The sequence below is a fragment of the Salvelinus alpinus genome, chromosome 21 (assembly GCF_045679555.1).
Source record: "Salvelinus alpinus chromosome 21, SLU_Salpinus.1, whole genome shotgun sequence".
Lineage (NCBI taxonomy): Eukaryota > Metazoa > Chordata > Actinopteri > Salmoniformes > Salmonidae > Salvelinus > Salvelinus alpinus.
The window spans coordinates 37161138-37187694 of NC_092106.1; the positions used below are offsets into that span (position 1 = coordinate 37161138).

The following is a 26557-nucleotide window of genomic DNA, read 5'->3' on the forward strand; positions in this document are numbered from 1 at the left end:
CCAACAGCTAGATCAGATGCATTATGGCTAACCAACAGCTAGTCCAGATCCATTATGGCTAACCAATGCTAGTCCAGATCCATTATGGCTAACCAACAGCTAGTCCAGATCCATTATGGCTAACCAACAGCTAGATCAGATGCATTATGACTAACCAACAGCTAGTCCAGATCCATTATGGCTAAGCAACAGCTAGATCAGATGCATTATGGCTAACCAATGCTAGGTCAGATCCATTATGGCTAACCAACTGCTAGTTCAGATCCATTATGGCTAACCAACAGCTAGATCAGATGCATTATGGCTAACCAATGCTAGGTCAGATCCATTATGGCTAACCAACTGCTAGTTCAGATCCATTATGGTTAACCAATGCAAGTAAAGATCCATTATGGCTAACCAATGCAAGTTCAGATCCATTATGGCTAACCAATGCAAGTTCAGATCCATTATGGCTAACCAATGCTAGGTCAGATCCATTATGTCTAACCAATGCAAGTTCAGATCCATTATGGCTAACCAATGCAAGTTCAGATCCATTATGGCTAACCAACTGCTAGTTCAGATCCATTATGGCTAACAAACAGCTAGTTCAGATCCATTATAGCTAACCAACAGCTAGATCAGATGCATTATGGCTAACCAATGCTAGTCCAGATCCATTATGGATAACCAATGCTAGTTCAGATCCATTATGGCTAAGCAACAGCTAGTTCAGATCCATTATGGCTAACAAACAGCTAGTTCAGATCCATTACGCCTAACCAACTGCTAGTTCAGATCCATTATGGCTAACCAACTGCTAGTTCAGATCCATTATGGCTAACCAACTGCTAGTCCAGATCCATTATGGCTAACCAACTGCTAGTTCAGATCCATTATGGCTAACCAACTGCTAGTTCAGATCCAATATGGCTAACCAACTGCTAGTCCAGATCCATTATGGCTAACCAACAGCTAGATCAGATGCATTATGGCTAACCAACAGCTAGTCCAGATCCATTATGGCTAACCAACAGCTAGTTCAGATCCATTATGGCTAACCAACAGCTAGTTCAGATCCATTATGGCTAACCAACAGCTAGATCAGATGCATTATGGCTAACCAATGCTAGGTCAGATCCATTATGGCTAACCAACTGCTAGTTCAGATCCATTATGGTTAACCAACTGCTAGTTCAGATCCATTATGGCTAACCAACTGCTAGTTAAAATCAATCACCATTTTCACAGCTGCCGTTTATAGGTGCTGATCAATGTTAAGTGTGACCTCTGGCTGGGTCAGCATCGTTAGCACATTACTATATTAGCCACGTCATGGTTAGCTCATCGATAATTTTGCTCTATATCTATCACAGGTCGTGATGAGATCCAAACAGTTAGCATTGTGCTAGTTAAATCAATTTTTTACATTAATATGTAGCATAGCCAGATGCATTATGGCTTTATCATCATTAGCATAGCGCTATTAAGATCGTTACTGGTTAACCAAGCAGTAGCTTAGATTCATCATGGTTAGAATTTAGTAGCAAAGCACTAGCTAGCTCCATTGTACTTTTTGCAGAGTTGATCCATCAGCTAGGTAAGCCTATATATTCAAGAGGGCCACCATTGTTCCTGTTCCCAAGAAAGCTAAGGTAACAAAGCTGAATGACTACCACCCTGTAGCACTCACTTCCGTCATCATGAAGTGCTTTGAGAGACTAGTCAAGGACCATATCACCTCCACCCTACCTGACACCCTAGACCCACTCCAATTTGCTTACCGCCCCAATAGGTCCACAGACGACGCAATCGCCATCACACTGCACACTGCCCTGTCCCATCTGGACAAGAGGAATACCTATGTAAGAATGCTGTTCATTGATTACAGCTCAGCACTTAACCCAATAGTACCTTCCAAACTCGTCATTAAGCTCGAGACCCTGGGTCTCGACCCCGCCCTGTGCAACTGGGTCCTGGACTTCCTGACGGGCCGCCCCCAGGTGGTGAGGGTAGGTAACAACATCTCCACCCCGCTGATCCTCAACACTGGGTCCCCACAAGGGTGCATTCTCAGCTCTCTCTTGTACTCCCTGTTCACCCATGACTGCATGGCCATGCACGCATCCAACTCAATCATCAAGTTTGCAGACGACACTACAGTGGTAGGCTTGATTACCAACAACGACGAGACGGCCTACAGGGAGGAGGTGAGGGCCCTCGGAGTGTGGTGTCAGGAAAATAACATCACACTCAATGTCAACAAAACAAAGGAGATGATCGTGCACTTCAGGAAACAGCAGAGGGAGCAGCCCCCTATCTACATTGATGGGTCAGTAATGGAGAGGGTGGAGTTTTAATTTCCTCGGGGTACACATCACAGACAAACTGAAATGGTCCACCCACACAGACAGCGTGGTGAAGAAGGCGCAGCAGCGCCTCTTCAACCTCAGGAGGCTGAAGAAATTTGTCTCGTCACCAAAAACACTTACAAACTTTTACAGATGCACAATTGAGAGCATCCTGTCGGGCTGTATCACCGCCTGGTACGGCAGCTGCTCCGCCCATAACTGGAAGGCTCTCCAGAGGGTAGTGAGGTCTGCACAACGCATCACCGGGTGCAAACTACCTGCCCTCCAGGACACCTACACCACCCGATGTCACAGGAAGGCCAAAAAGATCATCAAGAACAACAACCACCCGAGCCACTGCCTGTTCACCCCGTTATCATCCAGAAGGCGAGGTCAGTACAGGTGCATCAAAGCGGGGACCGAGAGACTGAAAAACAGCTTCTATCTCAAGGCCATCAGACTGTTAAACAGCCATCACTAACATTGAGTGGCTGCTGCCAACATACTGACTCAACTCCAGCCACTTTAATAATGGGAAAATTGATGTAATCAATTTATCACTAGCCACTTTATATTATATAATGTTTACTTACCCTACATTACTCATCCCATATGTATATACTGTACTCTATACCATCTACTGCATCTTGCCTATGCCATTCGGCCATCACTCATTTATATATTTCATTTACTCATTTACATATTCGTATTCATTCCTTTACACTTGTGTGTATAAGGTAGTTGTTGTGAAATTGTTAGGTTATATTACTTGTTAGATATTACTGCATGGTCGGAACTAGAAGCACAAGCATTTCGCTACACTTGCATTAACACCTGCTAACCATGTGTATGTGACAAATAAATTTGATTTGATTTGAACCACAGCTCTCTTCAATCCTCTCCTGACCTGTATAACCAAATATGAAAGGCTCCATATGTGCCTGTTCAAAAATCAATTTAGCAGAAATCAAAGGCGGAGAGGTAGGCTATATTAAAAAGGTGGAGAGAAGGGCTCTCACCACTCATGGAGTGTGTGTGTCGTGTTTGGAGCCTGCAGACACTCAGAGAGGTGTGTGTGTGTGTGGAGAGGGGTTATTACCGCTATCAGAGCAAGCGACACCACAGTCACATCTCACACAACCCTCTGGGGACTGATTAGAGTTCTGGGTTCGGCAGGTGCTGTCTGGTCACACACACACACACACACACACACACACACACACACACACACACACACACACACACACACACACACACACACACACACACACACACACACACACACACACACACACACACACACACACACACACACACACCTCCATGTCCACTTACTAAAGGGCTGGGAGAAGAGGAGTAAGAAAGGGAGGAGGGGTTGGCAGAGAGAAGTGGAGGAGGGGCTGGCACAGATAAGAGGAGAGGAGGAAGGCCTGGCTGGCAGAGAAAAGAGGAGAGGAGGAAGGCCTGGCAGAGAAAAGAGGAGAGGAGGAGTGGCTGGCAGAGAAAAGAGGAGAGGAGGAGGGGCTGACAGAGAGGAGAGGAGGAGTGGCTGACAGAGAGAAGAGGAGAGGAGGAGTGGCTGGCAGAGAAAAGAGGAGAGGAGGAGGGACTGACAGAGAGAAGAGGAGAGGAGGGGCTGACAGAGAGAAGAGGAGAGGAGGAGGGGCTGGCAGAGAAAAGAGGAGAGGAGGAGTGGCTGACAGAGAGAAGAGGAGAGGAGGAGTGGCTGACAGAGAGAAGAGGAGAGGAGGAGGGGCTGACAGAGCGAAGAGGAGAGGAGGAGGGGCTGACAGAGAGAAGAGGAGAGGAGGAGGGGCTGACAGAGAGAAGAGGAGAGGAGGAGTGGCTGGCAGAGAAAAGAGAAGAGGAGGAGGGGCTGACAGAGAGAAGGGGAGAGGAGGAGGGGCTGGCAGAGAAAAGAGGAGGAGGAGGGGCTGACAGAGAAAAGAGGAGAGGAGGAGGGGCTGACATAGAGAAGAGGAGAGGAGGAGTGGCTGACAGAGAGAAGAGAAGAGGAGGATGGGGTGACAGAGAGAAGAGGAGAGGAGGAGGGGCTGGCAGAGAGAAGAGGAGGGGAGGAGTGGCTGGCAGAGAAAAGAGGAGAGGAGGAGGGACTGACAGAGAGAAGAGGAGAGGAGGGGCTGACAGAGAGAAGAGGAGAGGAGGAGGGGCTGGCAGAGAAAAGAGGAGAGGAGGAGTGGCTGACAGAGAGAAGAGGAGAGGAGGAGTGGCTGACAGAGAGAAGAGGAGAGGAGGAGGGGCTGACAGAGCGAAGAGGAGAGGAGGAGGGGCTGACAGAGAGAAGAGGAGAGGAGGAGGGGCTGACAGAGAGAAGAGGAGAGGAGGAGGGGCTGACAGAGAGAAGAGGAGAGGAGGAGTGGCTGGCAGAGAAAAGAGAAGAGGAGGAGGGGCTGACAGAGAGAAGGGGAGAGGAGGAGGGGCTGGCAGAGAAAAGAGGAGGAGGAGGGGCTGACAGAGAAAAGAGGAGAGGAGGAGGGGCTGACATAGAGAAGAGGAGAGGAGGAGTGGCTGACAGAGAGAAGAGAAGAGGAGGATGGGGTGACAGAGAGAAGAGGAGAGGAGGAGGGGCTGGCAGAGAGAAGAGGAGGGGAGGAGTGGCTGGCAGAGAAAAGAGGAGAGGAGGAGGGGCTGACAGAGAGAAGAGGAGAGGAGGAGTGGCTGACAGAGAGAAGAGGAGAGGAGGAGTGGCTGACAGAGAGAAGGAGGGGCTGACAGAGAGAAGAGGAGAGGAGGAGGGGCTGACAGAGAGAAGAGGAGAGGAGGAGTGGCTGGCAGAGAGAAGAGGAGAGGAGGAGTGGCTGGCAGAGAGAAGAGGAGAGGGGGAGTGGCTGGCAGAGAGAAGAGGAGAGGAGGAGTGGCTGACAGAGAGAAGGGGAGAGGAGGAGTGGCTGGCAGAGAGAAGAGGAGTCGGGCTAGCAGAGTGTATGGTAGGGAGGGAGAGAGAAGAAAGAAGAAGACACGGAGTGAAAAGACATAGAGAATGAAGAGATACAGAAAGAGAGAGGCGAACACCAGGGGATTTGGGCCAAAGCAGACATTTTTCACATTAAAATGTACGCAAAACAAAAACGAATGACTGCAAAGTTAAACAAACCATACAACTCTAGGCACAAGTATGGCTTTTAACAATTTTCACAGAATATTTTACAAAAACACACTTACTTGAAGAACAGTGCAGATGCAAAGTTGCAAACAAAATCAAACAGAATTATGGTTTGTGCTGTTTGTGACGTCATTCTGTTGTTTAACTCATTGTTTTTTGTTTGACATACATTTTAAAGTGAAAAATCTGAGTTTCAGAATCATCCTCTTACTGTGGAATTGCTCAGAACAGACAGGTTGCATGGGACAGGGAGAGCAGGGGAATGAAGAGGTGAGAAGGGGTGAGAAGGGGAGAGGAGGGGAGAGAAGCGAAGAGCAGTGGGAGAGCAGGGTTTGTGACAGGAGCTGTTGAAGTGTGACTGGCTGCCCCAAGGGGCCTTCCTGCTGCCTGCACCACACCAGACAACATTTACTCTTTCACTGAACACAGGCCCAGGAAGGGGAAGCGAAAGAGACAGAGAAAGAGACAGTGTTGGAAGAAGAGAGGAAGAGGAGAGTGCCGCTGGCCGATGGTCCACTGCACCCGTTGGACGTGAAGCAAAAGCCCTTACTTTGATTATCTTTGATCCACTGCCATGATGGATGGGGCTGTGTGTGTGTGTATGTGTGTGTCAAAGTTTCTGTTAGCCGGTAATAGCCGGCTTCTGGCCGATAAAAAAATTGAAGAAACGTTAAATAAAATTGCCGCCAGCCAATTGTCCGGGAGAAGAAAACATCCCATTGTGAAATAATGCTTTTTAGACTATTGTTACGGGAGATTTCCTCCTCTTCGTCTGAAGAGGAGGTGTAGGGATCGGACCAAGACGCAGAGTGGAAAGTGTTCATTATTTAAAGAAAGTAAACTGAACACTTCAAGATACAAAAACAACAAACGTGACCAAACCGAAAACAGTCCCGTGTGGCACGAACACTGACACGAAATACAATCACCCACCAAAACCCAACACCAAACAGGTTACCTTAATATGGTTCTCAATCAGGGACAACGATTGACAGCTGCCTCTGATTGAGAACCATATCAGGTCAAACACAGAAATAGACAAACCAGACACAAAACAATGAATGCCCACCCAACTCACGTCCTGACCCACTAAAACAAACAATTAACACAATAACTAGGGTCAGAACGTGACAACTATTCATTGATGGAAATATAAGTCGATGGAATCACATTTCACTGGTCATCCTTATCAGTCTATAGGTTAATTTGCATTAACCTATAGCCCCATCCATCATAAAATGGCGCGTGTGTACAGTATATTCATTATGTATCTTATTTATCACACTCGTACATCATACAGAGACTCAAATGAGCAGTCCATATGTCAGACTGAACAAGTCTGACCCCATGTTGCTCCTTTCTCTGCTCCCACGAGCTTCCCTTATCCTGCTCACTGATCTTGCCATGTGAACACACACACAGCTCACACCTGCCTGCTCTGAACAGTCCCAGGACTATTGTTTGTCTCAGGTTAGCAGAATGATCTCTAAACACAAGCTGGGACATACAGTCTCTCTCTCTCTCTCTCTCTCTCTCTCTCTCTCTCTCTCTCTCTCTCTCTCTCTCTCTCTCTCTCTCTCTCTCTCTCTCTCTCTCTCTCTCTCTCTCTCTCTCTCTCTCTCTCTCTCTCTCTCTCTCTCTCTCTCTCTCTCTCTCTCTCTCTCTCTCTCCCTCTCCCTCTCCAATAACACAGTGCTGAAGAGGTGTTCCATCCCTGACGCTGGAGCATCCGCTAACACTAGAAGGCTTCTGTGTTTACAGATCTTCCACTCCCACAGTGCCCAACCGCACACACACATCACATGACACACTGTAGATAGACACTCCAGACACACCCACTATTGTAAGCCAATGAGGTAGAGCAAACAAACTTGCATTGCTGATCACTGGCACAGATTAAGTCCCATGTACAGTAATTAACACACCCAGAATATCAACACAGTTTTAAAGACAAGAGACAGACTGGCAGACAGAGTTTACAGCTAGTGATGCGCCGATACCAATATTTTCCTTGCCCAAAAAAAATATACAGAGTGAATCCAGGATGTATCACATCCGGCCGTGATTGGGAGTACTATTTCATTATTATTTTATTTCACCTTTATTTAACCAGGTAGGCCAGTTGAGAACAAGTTCTCATTTACAACTTCGACCTGGCGAAGATAAAGCAAAGCAGTGTGACCAAAACAACAACACAGCGTTACACATAAACGTACAGTCAGTAACACAATAGAACAATCTATGTACAGTGTGTGCAGATGTAGTAAGGTTAGGGAGGTTAGGCAATAAATAGGCCATAGTGGTGAAATAATTACAATTTAGCATTAACACTGGAGTGATAGATGTGCAGATGATGATGAAAATGAAAATAAATAACAGTATGGGGATGAGGTAGTTGGGTATGCTATTTACAGATGGGCTGTGTACAGGTGCAATGATCAATAAGCTGCTCTGACAGCTGATGCTTGAAGTTAATGAGGGAGATATAAGTCTCCAGCTTCAGTAATTTTTGCAATTCATTCCAGTCATTGGCAGCAGAAAACTGAAGGAAAGGCGGCCAAAGGAGGTGTTGCTATGGTGACCCGTGAGCTGAGATAAGGCGGGGCTTTACCTAGCAAAGACTTATAGATGACCTGGAGCCAGTGGGTTTGGCGACGAATATGTAGCGAGGGCCAGCCAACGAGAGCACACAGGTCGCAGTGGTGGGCAGTATACAGGGCTTTGGTGACAAAACAGATGGCACTGTGATAGACCACATCAAACTTGCTGAGTAGAGTTTTGGAGGCCACTCCGTAAACAACATCACCAAAGCCAAGGATCGGCAGGACAGGCAGCCGATTCTAGATTCAATTTTGGATTGGAGACGCTCAATGTGAGTCTGGAAGGAGAACCCACAATCCAACCAGACACCTAGGCACTTGTAGCTGTCCACATATTCTAAGTCAGAACCGTCCAGAGTAGTGATGCTAGGCCGGCGGGTAGGTGCGGGCAGCAATCGGTTGAAGAGCATGCATTTAGTTTTAATAGCCTTAAAGAGCAGTTGGAGGCCACGGCATGGCGTTGTAGCTCATTTGGCAGTTTGTTAACACAGTGTGCAAGAAAGGGACAGATGTATACAGAATGATGTTGTCTGCATAGAGGAGGATCAGAGAATCACCAGCAGAAAGAGCGACATCTTTGATATATACAGAGAAAAGAGTCGCCCCGAGAATTGAACCCTGTGTCACCCCCATAGAGACTGCCAGAGGTCCGGACAACAGGCCCCCCGATTTGACACACTGAACTCTATCTGAGAAGTAGTTGGTGAACCAGGCGAGGCAGTCATTTGAGAAACCAAGGCTATTGAGTATGCCAATAAGAATGCGGTGATTGACAGAGTCGAAAGCCTTGGCCAGGTCGATGAAAAAAAAGACAGTACTGTATTTTATCTATGGCGGTTATGATATCATTTAGGACCTTGAGTGTGGCTGAGGTGCACCCATGACCAGCTCGGAAACCAGATTGCATAGTGGAGAAGGAACGGTGGGATTTGAAATGGTCGGTGATCTGTTAACATGGCTTTCGAAGACTTTAGAAGGGCAGGAGGGGTATAGGTCTGTAACAGTTTGGGTCTAGAGTGTCTCCCCCTTCGAATAGGGGGATGACCACAGCAGATTTCCAATCTTTAGGGATCTCAGACGATACGAAAGAGAGGTTGAACAGGCTAGTAATAGGGGTTGCAACAATTTCAGCGGATAATTTTAGAAAGAGAGGGTCCAGATTGTCTAGCCCAGCTGATTTGTAGGTATCCAGATTTTGCCGCTCTTTCAGAACATCAGCTGTCTGGATTTGGGTGAAGGAGAAGCGGAGGGGGGGGGGCTTGGGCAAGTGGCTGCAGGGGGTGCAGAGCTGTTGGCCAGGGTAGGGGTAGCCAGGTGGAAAGCATGGCCAGCCGTAGAAAAATGCTTATTGAAATTCTCGATTATCGTAGCCTCAGTGCAGTGGGCAGCTGGGAGGAGGTGCTCTTATTCTCAACTTTTTGGAATTAGTGCTACAGGATGCAAATTTCTGTTTGACAAAGCTAGCCTTAGCTTTCGTAACTGACTGTGTATATTGGTTCCTGACTCCCCTGAAAAGTTGCATATCGCGGGGGTTATTCAATGCTAAATCAGTACGCCACAGGATGTTTTTGTGCTGGTCAAGGGTAGTCAAGTCTGGAGTGAACCAAGGGCTATATCTGTTCTTAGTTCTACATTTTTTTGGCCATACTTATTTAAGATGGTGAGGAAAGCACTTTTAAAGAACAACCAGGCATCCTCTACTGACGGGATAAGGTCAATATCCTTCCAGGATACCCGGGCCAGGTCGATTAGAAAGGCCTGCTCGCTGAAGTGTTTTAGGGAGCCTTTGACAGTGATGAGGGGTGGTTGTTTGACCGCGGACACATTACGCACGCAGGCAATAAGGCAGTGATCGCTGAGATCCTGGTTGAAGACAGCAGAGTTGTATTTAGAGGGCAAGTTGGTCAGGGTGATATCTATGAGGGTGCCCATGTTTACGGATTTAGGGTTGTACCTGGTAGGTTCCTTAATAATTTGCGTGAGATTAAGGGCATCTAGCTTAGATTGTAGGATGGCCGAGGTGCTAAACAAATCCCAGTTTAGGTCACCTAACAGTATGAACTCTGAAGATAAGTGGGGGGCAATCAATTCACATATGGTATCCAGGGCACAGCTGGGGCTGAGGGGGGTCTATGAAAAGCATTTCTGGAAAGGTGGATTTTTAAAAGTAGAAGCTCGAATTGTTTGGGCACAGACCTGGATAGTAAGACAGAACTCTGCAGGCTATCTCTGCAGTAGATTGCAACTCCGCCCCCTTTGCCAGTTCTATCTTGATGGAAAGACTGACAGACACAGCATCAGCTAACACAAAGACATCGAGACAGACTGGCAGACACAGCACCAGCTAACACAAAGACACCGAGACAGACTGGCAGACACAGCACCAGCTAACACAGAAACAGAGACAGACTGGCAGACACAGCACCAGCTAACACAGAAACAGAGACAGACTGGCAGACACAGTACCAGCTAACACAAAGACACCGAGACAGACTGACAGACACAGCACCAGCTAACACAGAAACAGAGACAGACTGGCAGACACAGCACCAGCTAACACAGAAACAGAGACAGACTGGCAGACACAGTACCAGCTAACACAAAGACACCGAGACAGACTGGCAGACACAGCACCAGCTAACACAAAGACACCGAGACAGACTGACAGACACAGCACCAGCTAACACAAAGACACCGAGACAGACTGACAAACAGTTTACAGCTAACACAAAGACACTGAGACAGACTGGCAGACACAGCACCAGCTAACACAAACACACCGAGACAGACTGACAAACACAGTTTACAGCTAACACAAAGACACTGAGACAGACTGACAAACACAGTTTACAGCTAACACAAAGACACAGAGACAGACTGGCAGACACAGTTTACAGCTAACACAAAGACACCGAGACAGACTGGCAGACACAGCACCAGCTAACACAAAGACACTGAGACAGACTGACAGACACAGTTTACAGCTAACACAAAGACACCGAGACAGACTGGCAACCACAGCACCAGCTAACAGAGAAACAGAGACAGACTGGCAGACACAGCACCAGCTAACACAAAGACACTGAGACAGACTGGCAGACACAGTTTACAGCTAACACAAAGACACCGAGACAGACTGGCAGACACAGCACCAGCGAACAGAGAAACAGAGACAGACTGGCAGACACAGCACCAGCTAACACAAAGACACTGAGACAGACTGGCAGACACAGCACCAGCTAACACAAAGACACCGAGACAGACTGGCAGACACAGCACCAGCTAACACAAAGACACCGAGACAGACTGGCAGACACAGCACCAGCACCAGCTAACACAAAGACACCGAGACAGACTGGCAGACACAGCACCAGCTAACACAAAGACACCGAGACAGACTGGCAGACACAGCACCAGCTAACACAAAGACACCGAGACAGACTGGCAGACACAGCACCAGCTAACACAAAGACACCGAGACAGACTGGCAGACACAGCACCAGCTAACACAAAGACACAGAGACAGACTGGCAGACACAGCACCAGCTAACACAAAGACACAGAGACAGACTGGCAGACACAGCACCAGCTAACACAAAGACACGAGACAGACTGGCAGACACAGCACCAGCTAACACAAAGACACCGAGACAGACTGGCAGACACAGCACCAGCTAACACAAAGACACCGAGACAGACTGGCAGACACAGCACCAGCTAACACAAAGACACAGAGACAGACTGGCAGACACAGCACCAGCTAACACAAAGACACCGAGACAGACTGACAGACACAGCACCAGCTAACACAAAGACACCGAGACAGACTGGCAGACACAGCACCAGCTAACACAAAGACACCGAGACAGACTGGCAGACACAGCACCAGCTAACACAAAGACACCGAGACAGACTGGCAGACACAGCACCAGCTAACACAAAGACACAGAGACAGACTGGCAGACACAGCACCAGCTAACACAAAGACACCGAGACAGACTGACAGACACAGCTAGATATTTGCTGTATCACAACCGGTCATGATTGGGAGTCCCATAGCGTGGCGCACAATTGTCCCAGTGTCGTCCGGGTTTATGCCAGTGTAGGCCGTAATTGTAAATAAGAATTTGTTCTTAACTGACTTGCCTTGTTAAATAAAGGCTAGAAAAACAGCTAACACAAAGACACCGAGGTAAGTAGACTGGCTGACTGAGCAGTCTCTCCTAGGTCTGTACAGGCCTGCTGCTCACTGCCCCAAGGGCTAGTAGTGAGGAAACACACACAGTCAGTTTATCTCATCATCTAGTCTGAGCAGCAGCAGGCCAGTAAAGAGAAAGCATGCGCAACCAATCAATGCTTTTTTCGATTCGCCAACATCTGCAAGCTAGAAAGAGAGAGGGAGGGAAAGAGAGGGAGAGGGAAAGAGAGGGAGAGGGAAAGAGAGGGAGAGGGAAAGAGAGGGAGATGAAAATAGAGAGAGAGAAGAAAATGTGGTGGGGCAGTGGTTCCATTCCAGACGGTTTATAGCTGAATTACCTTCCCACAGAAGATCATCAAACAGCGCTCTAACGAGCTATCGATCCCAACCCCACGCTACACTTTAAATGGACTGTTTTCCTATTCCGGGGCGACAAGGTCTCTTGCTCTAAACAACAACATCTATCAAACATTGAATGAATCTACAGTTAGGAGAAGAAGGGAACGGCCGGGCAGCCCCCCCGACCGAGTTGATTGAGTAGTCTGGTGACAACCAGGGCCATGTTTGAAGAAAAAGAACAGAAGTTAGTAGCAGTTTGTCTGACACTGCATCATCGAGCTGAATGAGATCAAAAAACCCCGGTGGCCATTTGTTATGGTCGCTAACAACACCAGTGTTCTAGAATCTATAGCTCAACACCAGTGTCCTAGAATCTATAGCTCAACACCAGTGTTCTAGAATCTATAGTTCAACACCAGTGTTCTAGAATCTATAGTTCAACACCAGTGTTCTAGAATCTATAGATCAACACCAGTGTTCTAGAATCTATAGTTCAACACCAGTGTTCTAGAATCTATAGTTCAACACCAGTGTTCTAGAACCTATAGTTCAACACCAGTGTTCTAGAATCTATAGCTCAACACCAGTGTTCTAGAATCTATAGATCAACACCAGTGTCCTAGAATCTATAGTTCAACACCAGTGTTCTAGAATCTATAGATCAACACCAGTGTTCTAGAACCTATAGCTCAACACCAGTGTTCTAGAATCTATAGATCAACACCAGTGTCCTAGAATCTATAGTTCAACACCAGTGTTCTAGAATCTATAGTTCAACACCAGTGTTCTAGAATCTATAGCTCAACACCAGTGTTCTAGAATCTGTAGTTCGAAACCAGTGTTCTAGAATCTATAGCTCAACACCAGTGTTCTAGAATCTATAGCTCAACACCAGTGTTCTAGAATCTATAGCTCAACACCAGTGTTCTAGAATCTGTAGTTCAACACCAGTGTTCTAGAATCTATACCTCAACATCGGGGGAAAAGAAGTAAAGCCCTGCCATTTTCAAGCCTCTGTCGGTGCAGTTTATGGAGAGGGGCTCAGCACGGCAAAGTAAATTACACCACATACTGTAGAGTTGATAAGCGGCAGGTGGCAGGAGGCCATGTGTTTCCTCTGACTCGCTGTTCGACAGACCTATCAGCATAATTTGAATGCACGGTGGGTGAGCTGAGCGAGAAAAGTAAATTATTACAGGAAAGCATTTTTCTCAAATAACAGGAATGGCAGGCATTTCTCACTCGACTGGAAAAACACACATAAAATATATGGCTTCAAAAAGGGTTTCAATTTTCAGGTGAGCCTGCTCTGACCTTCAGCAAAGACAAAGAAAAGCGACATGGAACTTAAGCACTGAGTACAAGCACTAGACCTAGGTCCCATTTAGGGAAAAGGGGCAGTGGCTTTCTCTCTGTCACTAGCATATGGCTTGGCAGCTAGGCTAACTATTCCTCAACAGAACATCAGGTCCAAAATGCTATTTAGAGAAGAGCAAAAACAAGCAAAAATTACCCCGGACATTATCACATTGGTTACTGTCGCTTCAGTCACCTCAGTCGATCTACAAATGCCTAGCCTATTAGCTATACAATTAGCCGTTACACCGTTAAACACTGTTAAAACTAATTGAATACGTACAGAGATCCCTCTGTTAGCAGAACAAGTATTTTATTAACAAAAGGTAAACAAATGCGTCTGCTTTACAGAACTTTTTGTTGTTGTTGCAGTTTTAAAAGAAAATGTTCACAATTCTACACATTTTGCATGACTTACGCCATGTTAATATGATATCTGAGTGAGAGTGACTAACAAAATCAATGGGGGCCCCCTAGAGGTCAGGGCCCCTGGGCACGTGCCCTGCGTGAACGGTCAGTAATTCGGCCATGATTACTACAGGTTTAGATAGCTGGCTAGACTAACTACACTAATTTACCAATCTAAAAATGTTAAATTTGGGTAATTGAGTGACTGTCAGTGAGTGACATAAAGTATAACAAGAGGAAAACTGCTGATGCACAACCAAGTTTACAAATTGCGCCTTTTGTTTTCTACTATTTCAGCTCTCAACAGTAAATTGAGACCCTGAAAATATACAATATATATAAAAGTACCCACTGGTGGTGCCGTGCTGGTCCAGTCTGCTGTGTGATTGATAGGCCAGACTCTGCAGCCTGCCCCTCTATCCCTGTCTCCCTGTCTCCCTGCCCTCCTGCTCCAGACACACATTGGGCAGGGACTGGGCTCCAGTGATCAGGGAGGCAGGGACACACAACGTCATGGAGGCAGAGATGATCGATACCACTCTGTACTGGCACCAGTCAGTCAACAAGTCAACCAGCCAGCACGTCAGTCAGCCAGTCAGCCAGGGAGCACCACACGGGCATGGCAGGGCACCCAGGAGCATGAAAGGAATACTGCTTTATTGGGCAACACTGCATCATGTCATGCTGTCTGCACAGCACTCCACTGGCACTACAACACATGCTGGATACTGGGTTAGGGTGGCAAGGCCGAGGTGTGTCTATGCATCATGCTGACTAGTAGTCATAGTGTGTTTCACTCTCAGTATTGTACACTCCCGGTTCCCCCTTCATTAGTATTCTCTTTTTCTAGTTTCCTTAATGTCCCTATGAGGGTATAGCCTATCACTTCAGTTCTAGAGGACACCCCAATAGCCCAAAGAATAACACTAAACAGCACTACTGTCACCAATGCATTCGTTTCCTTTTTTCACATTCTCTCCATCTCAGCAAGAACCCAACTTTCATGATCCATCACAACAGGAAATGAACATACTAAACTACGGAGGATCTCCTCAATCACATCCAACAGCAACAAATGAATTGCTGTATTCAAATAAAGGTCCTTTCTATAGAAGACCTGACCAACAATCAGCCAATGGAATAATTACCAGAAATCTCTTTGTCATGTTAAATCAGTCCTTTTTACTCCTTTGTAATTCTCCACGTATACACACTCTCACACAGGCACACACACACACACACGTGCTCACACACACGCACACACACGCACACACACACACACACACACACACACACACACACACACACACACACACACACACACACACACACACACACACACACACACACACACACACACACACACACACACACACAGTCAGGCACACACACACAGTCAGGCACACACTCACCTTCCTCATTCACACACACACAAACACACACAGAGTGAGATGAACTGCTGGCGGAGTGAGCAGAAAACGTCAATTAAACATTCTCATTTATTTTCCCTCAAGCCATTACGAAAGCTGACATAAGTCATTACTTGTGAATAATTGTAGCTCTGCTAATATAATTTAGGCATCATTATTTAACCAGGCCTGTCTTTGGAGATTGTAAGGTACACTGCTTCTCTGTCCAAAAGTCAATTCCCTGCGGTGGGAACTATTCCCAAACCAGTGCTCTCTGAGTCTTAAATTAAACTCTGTGGTGAGGAGGGAGAGGGATACACACACAGACAGATACACACAGGCGGATGCACACACACACACACACACACACACACACACACACACACACACACACACACACACACACACACACACACACACACACACACACACACACACACACACACACACACACACACACACACAATCACAAACCACACACACAAACACACAAACACACAAACACAATCACAAACCACACACACAAACACACAAACACAATCACAAACCACACACACAAACACACACACACAGCGACGCATACAGAGCCAAGACATCCATCACATGAGAATCAGCCAACTGAACAACAAGGAAATAATAGCTTACTCCCTTCGGCTACAATTGAATTTGACACCATTTGCCACTACTTGTAACATGCCATGTAACAGATACGAAACACACTTGTCTGGCTGTCATGTCACTGTCACACCTCAGATGAGTGTTGGATTGGAAAGCCATCCCAGAGAGATAATTGGCTGACTCCAACGGCGACTAAAAAGGATCATAAAATCATAAAAGACAACAAAACACCAAACCACTACTGAAAAACCTTGGGCTCAGTCATAAACTCATAATATCTTACAGAGCTAAGCATTCTAGAGGCTGTAATACCTTCCAGCCATGACTATCTCTGAACACAAATCTAAGATCAGATTACCCTACTGGATAACACTTTAGGCCTACATTAATTTGCTCTTATACCTGTGTAGTGATACTATTTTTGTATTCACATGTTGTTACATACATAGAACCTCATTAATAGCATTATCATTGCATAGTAATGGAGTTGAACGTGAGGAATGAGGGACAGGAGCAGGAGAGAGAAATAAAGAGAGAGAGAGAGTGCATTCCAGCAGTTGCAGAGAACAATGGCACAAGTGCGGCAGTGCGCACACACACACACACACACAAACACAATAGCACAAACAGTGGGACACAACAGCCGCTGTCCCCCTCCGCACTGAAGAGAAGAGGGGGAGGGAGAGAAGCTTGAGAGAGATCCTCCTCCTCGCACACAGGGAGAAAGGGAGGTCACTCCACACAGTGTTGGCATTTGGCACGAACAAACACTCATCAACCCCCGGGAGACCAGCGAGCGAGGGATGAAGGAGAGAGAGGGATGAAGGTAGGGGGTCAGGAGGAGTAGAGAAGGGAGGAGGGAGAAGGAGGGAGGTGAAGGTGGAGGCATTTCAGCCCAGCCTTTAGCGCAGTAGCGTGCAGGGAGGGGAGGTGGAGAAGGGGGAGTTAGGAGTAGAGAGAGAGAGAGAGAGAGAGAGAGAGAGAGAGAGAGGAGTAGGAGTGGCGGATGGGAGCATTTTAGCCCAGTCTATAGAGTGGAGAGAAAGGGAGAGCAGAGGAGAAGAGGGGAGGGGGGCCGAGTGAGTTCTCCTTATGAGGCTGCATCTGGCAGTCAATACTGGCAGGCTGCTTACCACTGAACCACCTGAGGCAGACAGGTCATTCACTGAATCAGACTTCAGTTTGCAGCACCAGGCAGGAAGATTATAACACGGCACGGCTCAGAGCTCCGGGCTCAGGCTGGGTTCCAATCAGACCAACATTACTGTGTGTCTGTGTGGGGAAACAGGTGGAGGAACCAGAGGGGGAAGCAGCGCGGTGTAACGCAACCCGACAGAGCAAGGCAACAGACAGCTGTTTGGCGACCTGCCCTGCCTGCCTGGCTAGCCACTCACCTGACGAAAGGTGAAACGCCATGTCCCTGCCTCTCTCTTGGAGAGCGGAGGGGGCAATCAATAAGCAAAACGCACAGAACGCACACACTCACACCGATGGAGACAGAGAGAGTCAAAAGGAAAGCACACACAACCACACACATATAGCGAGACACACACACATACACCCACACCCACACCCACACAAGCCAGGTCACACCTGATATTCAACGATCATCCAGGGGACGTTGGGCCTTCAATACTGACCACTAGGGGCAACAGTGAGCGCTAATACCATGAAATAAACTCGCGGCTTGCTAGGCCGTTGTAAGCTCGCGGCTTGCTAGGCTGTTGTAAGATCGCGGCTTGCTATGCCGTTGTAAGCTCGCGGCTTGCTAGGCTGTTGTAAGCTCGCGGCTTGCTAGGCCGTTGTAAGATCGCGGCTTGCTAGGCCGTTGTAACATCGCGGCCTGCTAGGCTGTTGTAAGATCACGGCTTGCTAGGCTGTTGTAAGCTCGCGGCTTGCTAGGCCGTTGTAAGATCGCGGCTTGCTATGCCGTTGTAAGCTCGCGGCTTGCTAGGCTGTTGTAAGATCGCGGCCTGCTAGGCTGTTGTAAGCTCGCGGCTTGCTAGGCTGTTGTAAGATCGCGGCCTGCTAGGCTGTTGTAAGATCACGGCTTGCTAGGCTGTTGTAAGATCGCGGCTTGCTATGCCGTTGTAAGCTCGCGGCTTGCTAGGCTGTTGTAAGCTCACGGCTTGCTATGCCGTTGTAAGATCGCGGCTTGCTAGGCTGTTGTAAGCTCGCGGCTTGCTATGCCGTTGTAAGATCGCGGCTTGCTATGCCGTTGTAAGATCGCGGCTTGCTATGCCGTTGTAAGATCGCGGCTTGCTATGCCGTTGAAAGCTCGCGGCTTGCTAGGCCGTTGTAAGCTCGCGGCTTGCTAGGCTGTTGTAAGCTCGCGGCTTGCTAGGCCGTTGTAAGATCGCGGCTTGCTATGCCGTTGTAAGCTCGCGGCTTGCTAGGCTGTTGTAAGATCGCGGCCTGCTAGGCTGTTGTAAGCTCGCGGCTTGCTAGGCTGTTGTAAGATCGCGGCCTGCTAGGCTGTTGTAAGATCACGGCTTGCTAGGCTGTTGTAAGATCGCGGCTTGCTATGCCGTTGTAAGCTCGCGGCTTGCTAGGCTGTTGTAAGCTCACGGCTTGCTATGCCGTTGTAAGATCGCGGCTTGCTAGGCTGTTGTAAGCTCGCGGCTTGCTATGCCGTTGTAAGATCGCGGCTTGCTATGCCGTTGTAAGATTGCGGCTTGCTATGCCGTTGTAAGATCGCGGCTTGCTATGCCGTTGAAAGCTCGCGGCTTGCTAGGCCGTTGTAAGCTCGCGGCTTGCTAGGCTGTTGTAAGCTCGCGGCTTGCTATGCCGTTGTAAGATCGCGGGTTCTATCCCATTGCTAGGCAATCGTTTTTTTTGTCTTGTTTTACCTTACTCCAAACCTTAACCCCTAACCTAACCTTTCAGAGTGAATGCCTTAACTTGACCCCTACCTTAACCTTTCAGAATGAATGCCTAAACCTGACCACAACCTTAACCTTTCAGAATGAATGCCTAAACCTGACCCCTACCTTAACCTTTCAGAATGAATGCCTAAACTTGACCCCTACCCTAACCTTTCAGAATGAATGCCTAAACCTGACCCCTTGTAACGTACGTCTACTTCCTCCTCCTCCTCAGACGAGGAGAGGCGAGAAGGATCAGATGACCAATATGCAGCGTGGTAATTTGACATAACGATGTTTATTAAAGAATAAAGACGAACACGAAAAACACTTGAGAATTTACAAAATAATAAACGGAGTCAACAGACCTGAACAAACAAACTTACATAACACGAAGAACGCACGAACAGGAAAATAGACTACACAAAAACCGAACGAACAAACGAAACAGTCCCGTGTGGTGCAAACAGACACAGACACGGAAGACACTCACCCACAACAAACAATGTGAAACAACCTACCTTAATATGGTTCTCAATCAGAGGAAACGTAAACCACCTGCCTCTAATTGAGAAGCATATCAGGTAACCCCTTAACCAACATAGATACACATAACATAGAATGCCCACCCCAACTCACGCCCTGACCGACTAAACACATACAAAACAACAGAAAACAGGTCAGGAACGTGACATAACCCCCCCCTCAAGGTGCGAACTCCGGACGCACCAGCATAAAGTCTAGGGGAGGGTCTGGGTGGGCATCTGTCCGCGGTGGCGGCTCAGGCTCTGGGCGTGGTCCCCACCCCACCATAGTCAATTCCCACTTTTGTAGCCCACTCCCAATGACCACCCTCCAATTAAACCCACCTAATTTAAGGGGCAACATCGGGATAAGGGCCAGCACCGGGATAAGGGGCAGCACCGGGATAAGGGGCAGCATCGGGATAAGGGGCAGCACCGGGATAAGGGGCAGCTCCGGACTGAGGGACGGCAGCTCCGGACTGAGGGGCAGCTCCGGACTGAAGTATACAGCGCCGGACTGAAGGACGGCAGCTCCGGACTGAAGGACGGCAGCTCCGGACTGAGGGGCAGCTCCGGACTGAAGGACGGCAGCTCCGGACTGAAGGACGGCAGCTCCGGACTGAAGGACGGCAGCTCCGGACTGAAGGACGGCAGCTCCGGACTGGCTGACGGCTCTGGCTGCTCATGGCTCGCTGACGGCTCTGGCTGCTCATGGCTCGCTGACGGCTCTGGCTGCTCATGGCTCGCTGACGGCTCTGGCTGCTCATGGCTCGCTGACGGCTCTGGCAGATCCTGGCTGACTGGCGGCTCTGGCAGATCCTGGCTGACTGGCGGCTCTGGCAGATCCTGGCTGACTGGCGGCTCTGGCAGATCCTGGCTGACTGGCGGCTCTGGCAGATCCTGGCTGACTGGCGGCTCTGGCAGATCCTGGCTGACTGGCGGCTCTGGCAGATCCTGTCTGGTTGCCGGCTCTGGCAGATCCTGTCTGGTTGGCGGCTCTGGCAGATCCTGTCTGGTTGGCGGCTCTGGCAGATCCTGACTGACGAATGGCTCTAGAGGCTCCTGACTGACGAACGGCTCTGGCGGCTCGGGACAGACGGGCGGCTCTAATGGCTCGGGACAGACGGATGGCTCAGACGGTGCTGGGCAGCTCTGGCCGGATGAGGCGCACTGTATGCCTGGTGCGTGGTACCGGAACTGGAGGTACCGGGCTAAGGACACGCACCTTCAAGCTAGTGCGGGGAGCAGGAACAGGGCACACTGACTTCTCGAAGCGCACTATAGGCCTGGTGCGTGGTGCCGGAACTGGTGGTACCGGACTGGAGACACGCACCTCAGGGCGAGTGCGGGGAGAAGGAACAGTGCGTACAGGGCTCTGGAGACGCACAGGAGGCTTGGTGCGTGGTGCCGGAACTGGTGGTACCGGGCTGGAGACACGCACCATAGGGCTAGTGCGTGGAGGAGGAACATGGCTCTGGAGACGCACAGGAGGCTTGGTGCGTGGTGCCGGAACTGGTGGTACCGGGCTGGAGACACGCACCATAGGGCTAGTGCGTGGAGGAGGAACATGGCTCTGGAGACGCACTGGAAGCCTGGTGCGTGGTGTAGGCACTGGTGGTACTGGACTGGGGCGGGAAGGTGGCGCCGGATATACCGGACCGTGCAGGCCTACTGGCTCCCTTGAGCACTGAGCCTGCCCAACCTTACCTGGTTGTATGCTCCCCGTCGCCCGACCAGTGCGGGGAGGTGGAATAACCCGCACCGGGCTATGTAGGCGAACCGGGGACACCATGCGTAAGGCTGGTGCCATGTATGCCGGCCCGAGGAGACGCACTGGAGACCAGACGCGTTGAGCCGGCTTCATGGCACCTGGCTCAATGCCCAATCTAGCCCTGCCAGTGCAGGGAGGTGGAATAACCCGCACCGGGCTATGAACACGTACAGGAGACACCGTGCGCTCTACTGCGTAACACGGTGTCTGCCCGTACTCCCGCTCTCCACGGTAAGCCTGGGAAGTGGGCGCAGGTCTCCTACCTGCCCTCGCCACACTACCCTTTAGCCTCCCCCCAAGAAATTTTGGGGGTTTCTTCACGGGCTTCCAGCCACGTCTCCGTGCTGCCTCCTCATACACCGATCTTGGGCTCTCGCTGCCTCCATCTCCTCACGAGCGCGGCGATATTCCCCAATGTGAGCCCAGTGTCCTTTTCCCTCCATTATTTCCTCCCATGTCCAGGATTCCTGTGTAGTGGGCCACTGCTCGTACTCACGCTGCTTGGTCCGGGTTTGGTGGGTGGTTCTGCAACGTACGTCTACTTCCTCCTCCTCCTCAGACGAGGAGAGGCGAGAAGGATCAGATGACCAATATGCAGCGTGGTAATTTGACATAACGATGTTTATTAAAGAATAAAGACGAACACGAAAAACACTTGAGAATTTACAAAATAATAAACGGAGTCAACAGACCTGAACAAACGAACTTACATAACACGAAGAACGCACGAACAGGAAAATAGACTACACAAAAACCGAACGAACAAACGAAACAGTCCCGTGTGGTGCAAACAGACACAGACACGGAAGACACTCACCCACAACAAACAATGTGAAACAACCTACCTTAATATGGTTCTCAATCAGAGGAAACGTAAACCACCTGCCTCTAATTGAGAACCATATCAGGTAACCCCTTAACCAACATAGATACACATAACATAGAATGCCCACCCCAACTCACGCCCTGACCGACTAAACACATACAAAACAACAGAAAACAGGTCAGGAACGTGACACCCCTACCTTAACCTTTCAGAATGAATGCCTAAACTTGACCCCTACCCTAACCTTTCAGAATGAATGCCTTAACTTGACCCCTACCCTAACCTTTCAGAATGAATGCCTTAACTTGACCCCTACCCTAACATTTCAGAATGAATGCCTTAACTTGACCCCTACCCTAACCTTTCAGAATGAATGCCTTAACTTGACCCCTACCCTAACCTTTCAGAATGAATGCCTTAACTTGACCCTTACATTCACCTTTCAGAATGAATGCCTAAACTGAAGGTGAAGACACAAGTGAAGTTGTTTTGTTTTAACCCATCTCAAACCATAACCCTAAACTTGACCGTTGAGTTGTTTTAACCCATCTCAAACCATAACCCTTAACTTGACAGTTGAGTTGTTTTAACCCATCTCAAACCATAACCCTTAACTTGACCGTTGAGTTGTTTTAACCCATCTCAAACCATAACCCTTAACTTGACCGTTGAGTTATTTTAACCCATCTCAAACCATAACCCTTAACTTGACCGTTGAGTTGTTTTAACCCATCTCAAACCATAACCCTTAACTTGACCGTTGAGTTGTTTTAATCCATCTCAAACCATAACCCTTAACTTGACCGTTGAGTTGTTTTAACCCATCTCAAACCATAACCCTTAACTTGACCGTTGAGTTGTTTTAACCCATCTCAAACCATAACCCTTAACTTAACCAATTTGAATGAATGCTTAAACTTAACTGTTTATCTCCCCCTTGAAAAATACTGAAGTCAGACTATGAGATCTTAGTTGTTGCACACACACACACACACACACACACACACACACACACACACACACTGAGAGAGAGAAAAACAGTAACCCTCTTAGCCTCAACAAGATATGCCGAATTTCCATGCTCTACTGCACTAGGATAATTTTCCCAGAGAAACTCTGAATTAATAGATATTTCATGGATAATTGCGACTCAGACCCACAAACCGTCCGCACAATTCTGCTGATATGCTAAACAAGGCTGGAATGAATAGTTCCACAATATAACAACCCTTATAACCACCATAAAACCGCCCAGGAAAAATATCCTCACATGCGCGCGCTCACAGGGACGCACGCAGCCTTCGTTAAAAAACACACACACACACACACACACATACATACACATACAGTTAATGTTCTTCATGCTCAACGCCGACCGGGTGATGAGGCAGATGGACAGTCTGTGCGTCAGTCTGTCTATTTGCGTACACCATGTCGATAACTAAATTGTACTTTGTCCATCATCCTGAATCTGAAAATCGTGTCGTTCGTGGCTGCTGAGTTTGTAAACGATCAATTTCGAGAGCAGATATATTTTTCTCTTCTTCTTAACGTCATAGATGCATTGTCCATATATGTGTCCCACCTGCATCAATTCGATTCAGGCTGTCACTAACACATATTTTGCATTTTGAATTGGGAGAGCTTGGTTTGAACACCGTTTAGGGCCACACAGACATGCATCAGCTCGTGGCATATGGCACCAGTTGTGATGAAGAAATATCTAATATTTTGGTGCCCACATTCCAGTCTCGGGCAAACTGTGTGGTGTGGTGCTTATACTTAGAGCGTGGCTAAGATAATACCACTTGATCCATTCCTTGAACAATACTTTGCTGCAGTGCAAGCCAATTGTTATTTTCTGGGGCACTGGCTCAACCTTTGTATTCAAATTCCCGGAAAAGAGAGCGAGCAATGTCGCTGGATTAAAAGTGGCTCGCACTCAAGTACTCCTACACAAGCCGCTATGTGGGCTTTTGCAAAACCATGGGTTAGGTAGGCTACTATCAGTCTATTATTAATAGGGAATCATGTTGGTTGTATTCTATACATAAACTACTTTGTTTTCCTTTCAAAACAGCACGTTTCCCTATATAAAAAATTATTCATGGCAAATTCCCTATTTTCCTGCCATTACGAGCCATTTTTCCTTATTCTAATTGTGTAGGAATATGGGGGAGATGCACCTGCACCCCATCATTTCATGTTGTGACATAGGTTATGTATAAATGCATCATATGACATACGTAGACACATTTATCATTTACCCTATCTGATGTTTAATTTAGGGGTTATGTTCGGTACAGATTTGTATCCCCGTAGATGCATCGTTAAACTTGATTCCGCTCCTACACGATGCTGACGATGTCATATTTATTGCGCCGGGTTTGCGCCGCCGCCGACTTGAGTTCTCACCCAAGCTTGCAATTTTCTTCATGGCTGGGACACTGTCCTGGGCATTTGAAAATCAATTTCCTCCAGCTAACCTTATTTACAAATACGGTGAAAAAACATCCCAACAACTTTCCCTTTCGCGTCGCCTGGAGAAACCTATCTAGTGTCGCAACCTGCAAAGAGTGTCTATCTACCCTCCGGGCTGCATAATATCGACCCGCCTGTCATAGAAATTTAAATCAGCGATCAACGGAACCAAATGCGAGGGGGCTAGAGGGCAAGTATTGATGAAAAGCCACTGTTGTAGTGGTTAATATTTAGCGGATCTATACTATCCCTGCCCTCCCATCAAACTCATACTGTGCTGTTTAAAAACCTGCAAATGCAACCCTCCAGATCCGTTGACCGCATTCCAAGCAAACTCACTCACTCAGCATCGGGTTCAATAAATAGGACTAGCTCGGTTGCTAGCTAATGAATGACTAGGTTACTGCAACCGACTTTCACTCTCGATTTCTGCAGCAAAATGCTTCATTCATTTATTTGAAACGAATAAAACTTACCATTCCATTCTGTGGTAAATCCGTTTTGGCGAAACTCTTAGCTACTTTGAAGTATCCATAGAAGTTGTAAAGGAACGCACGGGGATCAGTCCAGCAGCAGTAGCCCGCGTTCCACTAGCCTCCACTCGGCAATGTGCTTAATATCTACTATCGTGCAGTGCTTCTGGAGCGGGGGGGGGGGGGGGGGGGGGGGGGGGTGGTGCACGGGCACAGCGCAGCCTACCGGAGTACAAGCAGAAAATAAATAAATCACTGTACGACATGATAGGACCGGCGCCCACCGCAGCCGCACACAGTAGTCGCAGTTTTCTGAACGCATCAGTAAGGACGGGACATTGATTTACTATTGATATTTCACTGGGAAAGGCATTTGGTCTACTTTAAACTAGAGAAGCAAAAGGAACATGTGAATGATATACAAAGACTAGGCTATATAAAGGGTTGCATATGCTACATTTTGCATAGCAACATGTAGACCTATCCCTTATAGCATGGCATGTGTTTGTAAATTATTTCTAAAGAATTTATGTAGGAGTTATTACGGCTTTATGAAGGCTCATCTAAAGCCTAGTCCCAATATTGACATGCCTCCTTTCCTTCATGATCACACTGACCAGTGATCTAAAATATAAATCCTCCTACTACCTAACCTATCCTATCCTCTCACCTATCTGTGATAAGAGGAGATGAGGAAAGAAGCCATTCATTCCACTTTTAAAGTACAAGGCTGAGTGAATAAACCACCTGTGCAGCTGACCATAATCCCTTTACCTGGGACTATCTACAGGGAGGGGGTAGAGAGAGAGGGGGGGCTAGATTCAAATCAGGTTGACATCCGGTTGTTTTGGCGGTGTCGGAGATGGAACTGCTTTAGAGCTCAAATCCACAAGCAGATTGTTGTGTTACGTTATCGCAGACACTACCATTGGATGCAACGAAACCACACCCAACTATAGTCCAACAAGTCCCATGCAGCTGTGTTACAAGTTCAAACACTCAATTTAGACTGATAGGCCATAAATCATCCATCCAAATGAACATGAAAACATGACATTTGAGACTCCTTATTTCTAATGTTAATTGATAAAAAAGTGTAGGCTCTCTCTTTTGAACTTCTAACGTGGTAGGGATAATATTGAAGGGAGTGGTTTGTGACACAGCAGCAGCTGCTCACCGATATGTCAGCTCATACCAGTTACAACTCCAACACCGCCAAAACATCTGCTATGC

At 47.9% G+C, this 26557-nt stretch overlaps 1 protein-coding gene across 5 annotated transcripts in view; it reads right to left on the reverse strand.

Moving 5' to 3' along the window:
- LOC139548310 (protocadherin Fat 3-like) overlaps positions 1-25441 on the reverse strand; it is a 333023-nt gene extending 307582 nt beyond the window's left edge. For all 5 annotated transcript variants that reach the window (XM_071357916.1, XM_071357913.1, XM_071357914.1 and 2 more), the window contains exon 1: positions 25328-25441. The gene's annotated coding sequence lies outside the window, so the exon portion shown is untranslated. The remainder of the gene's footprint in view (positions 1-25327) is intronic.
- Positions 25442-26557: the final 1116 nt, after the last annotated feature.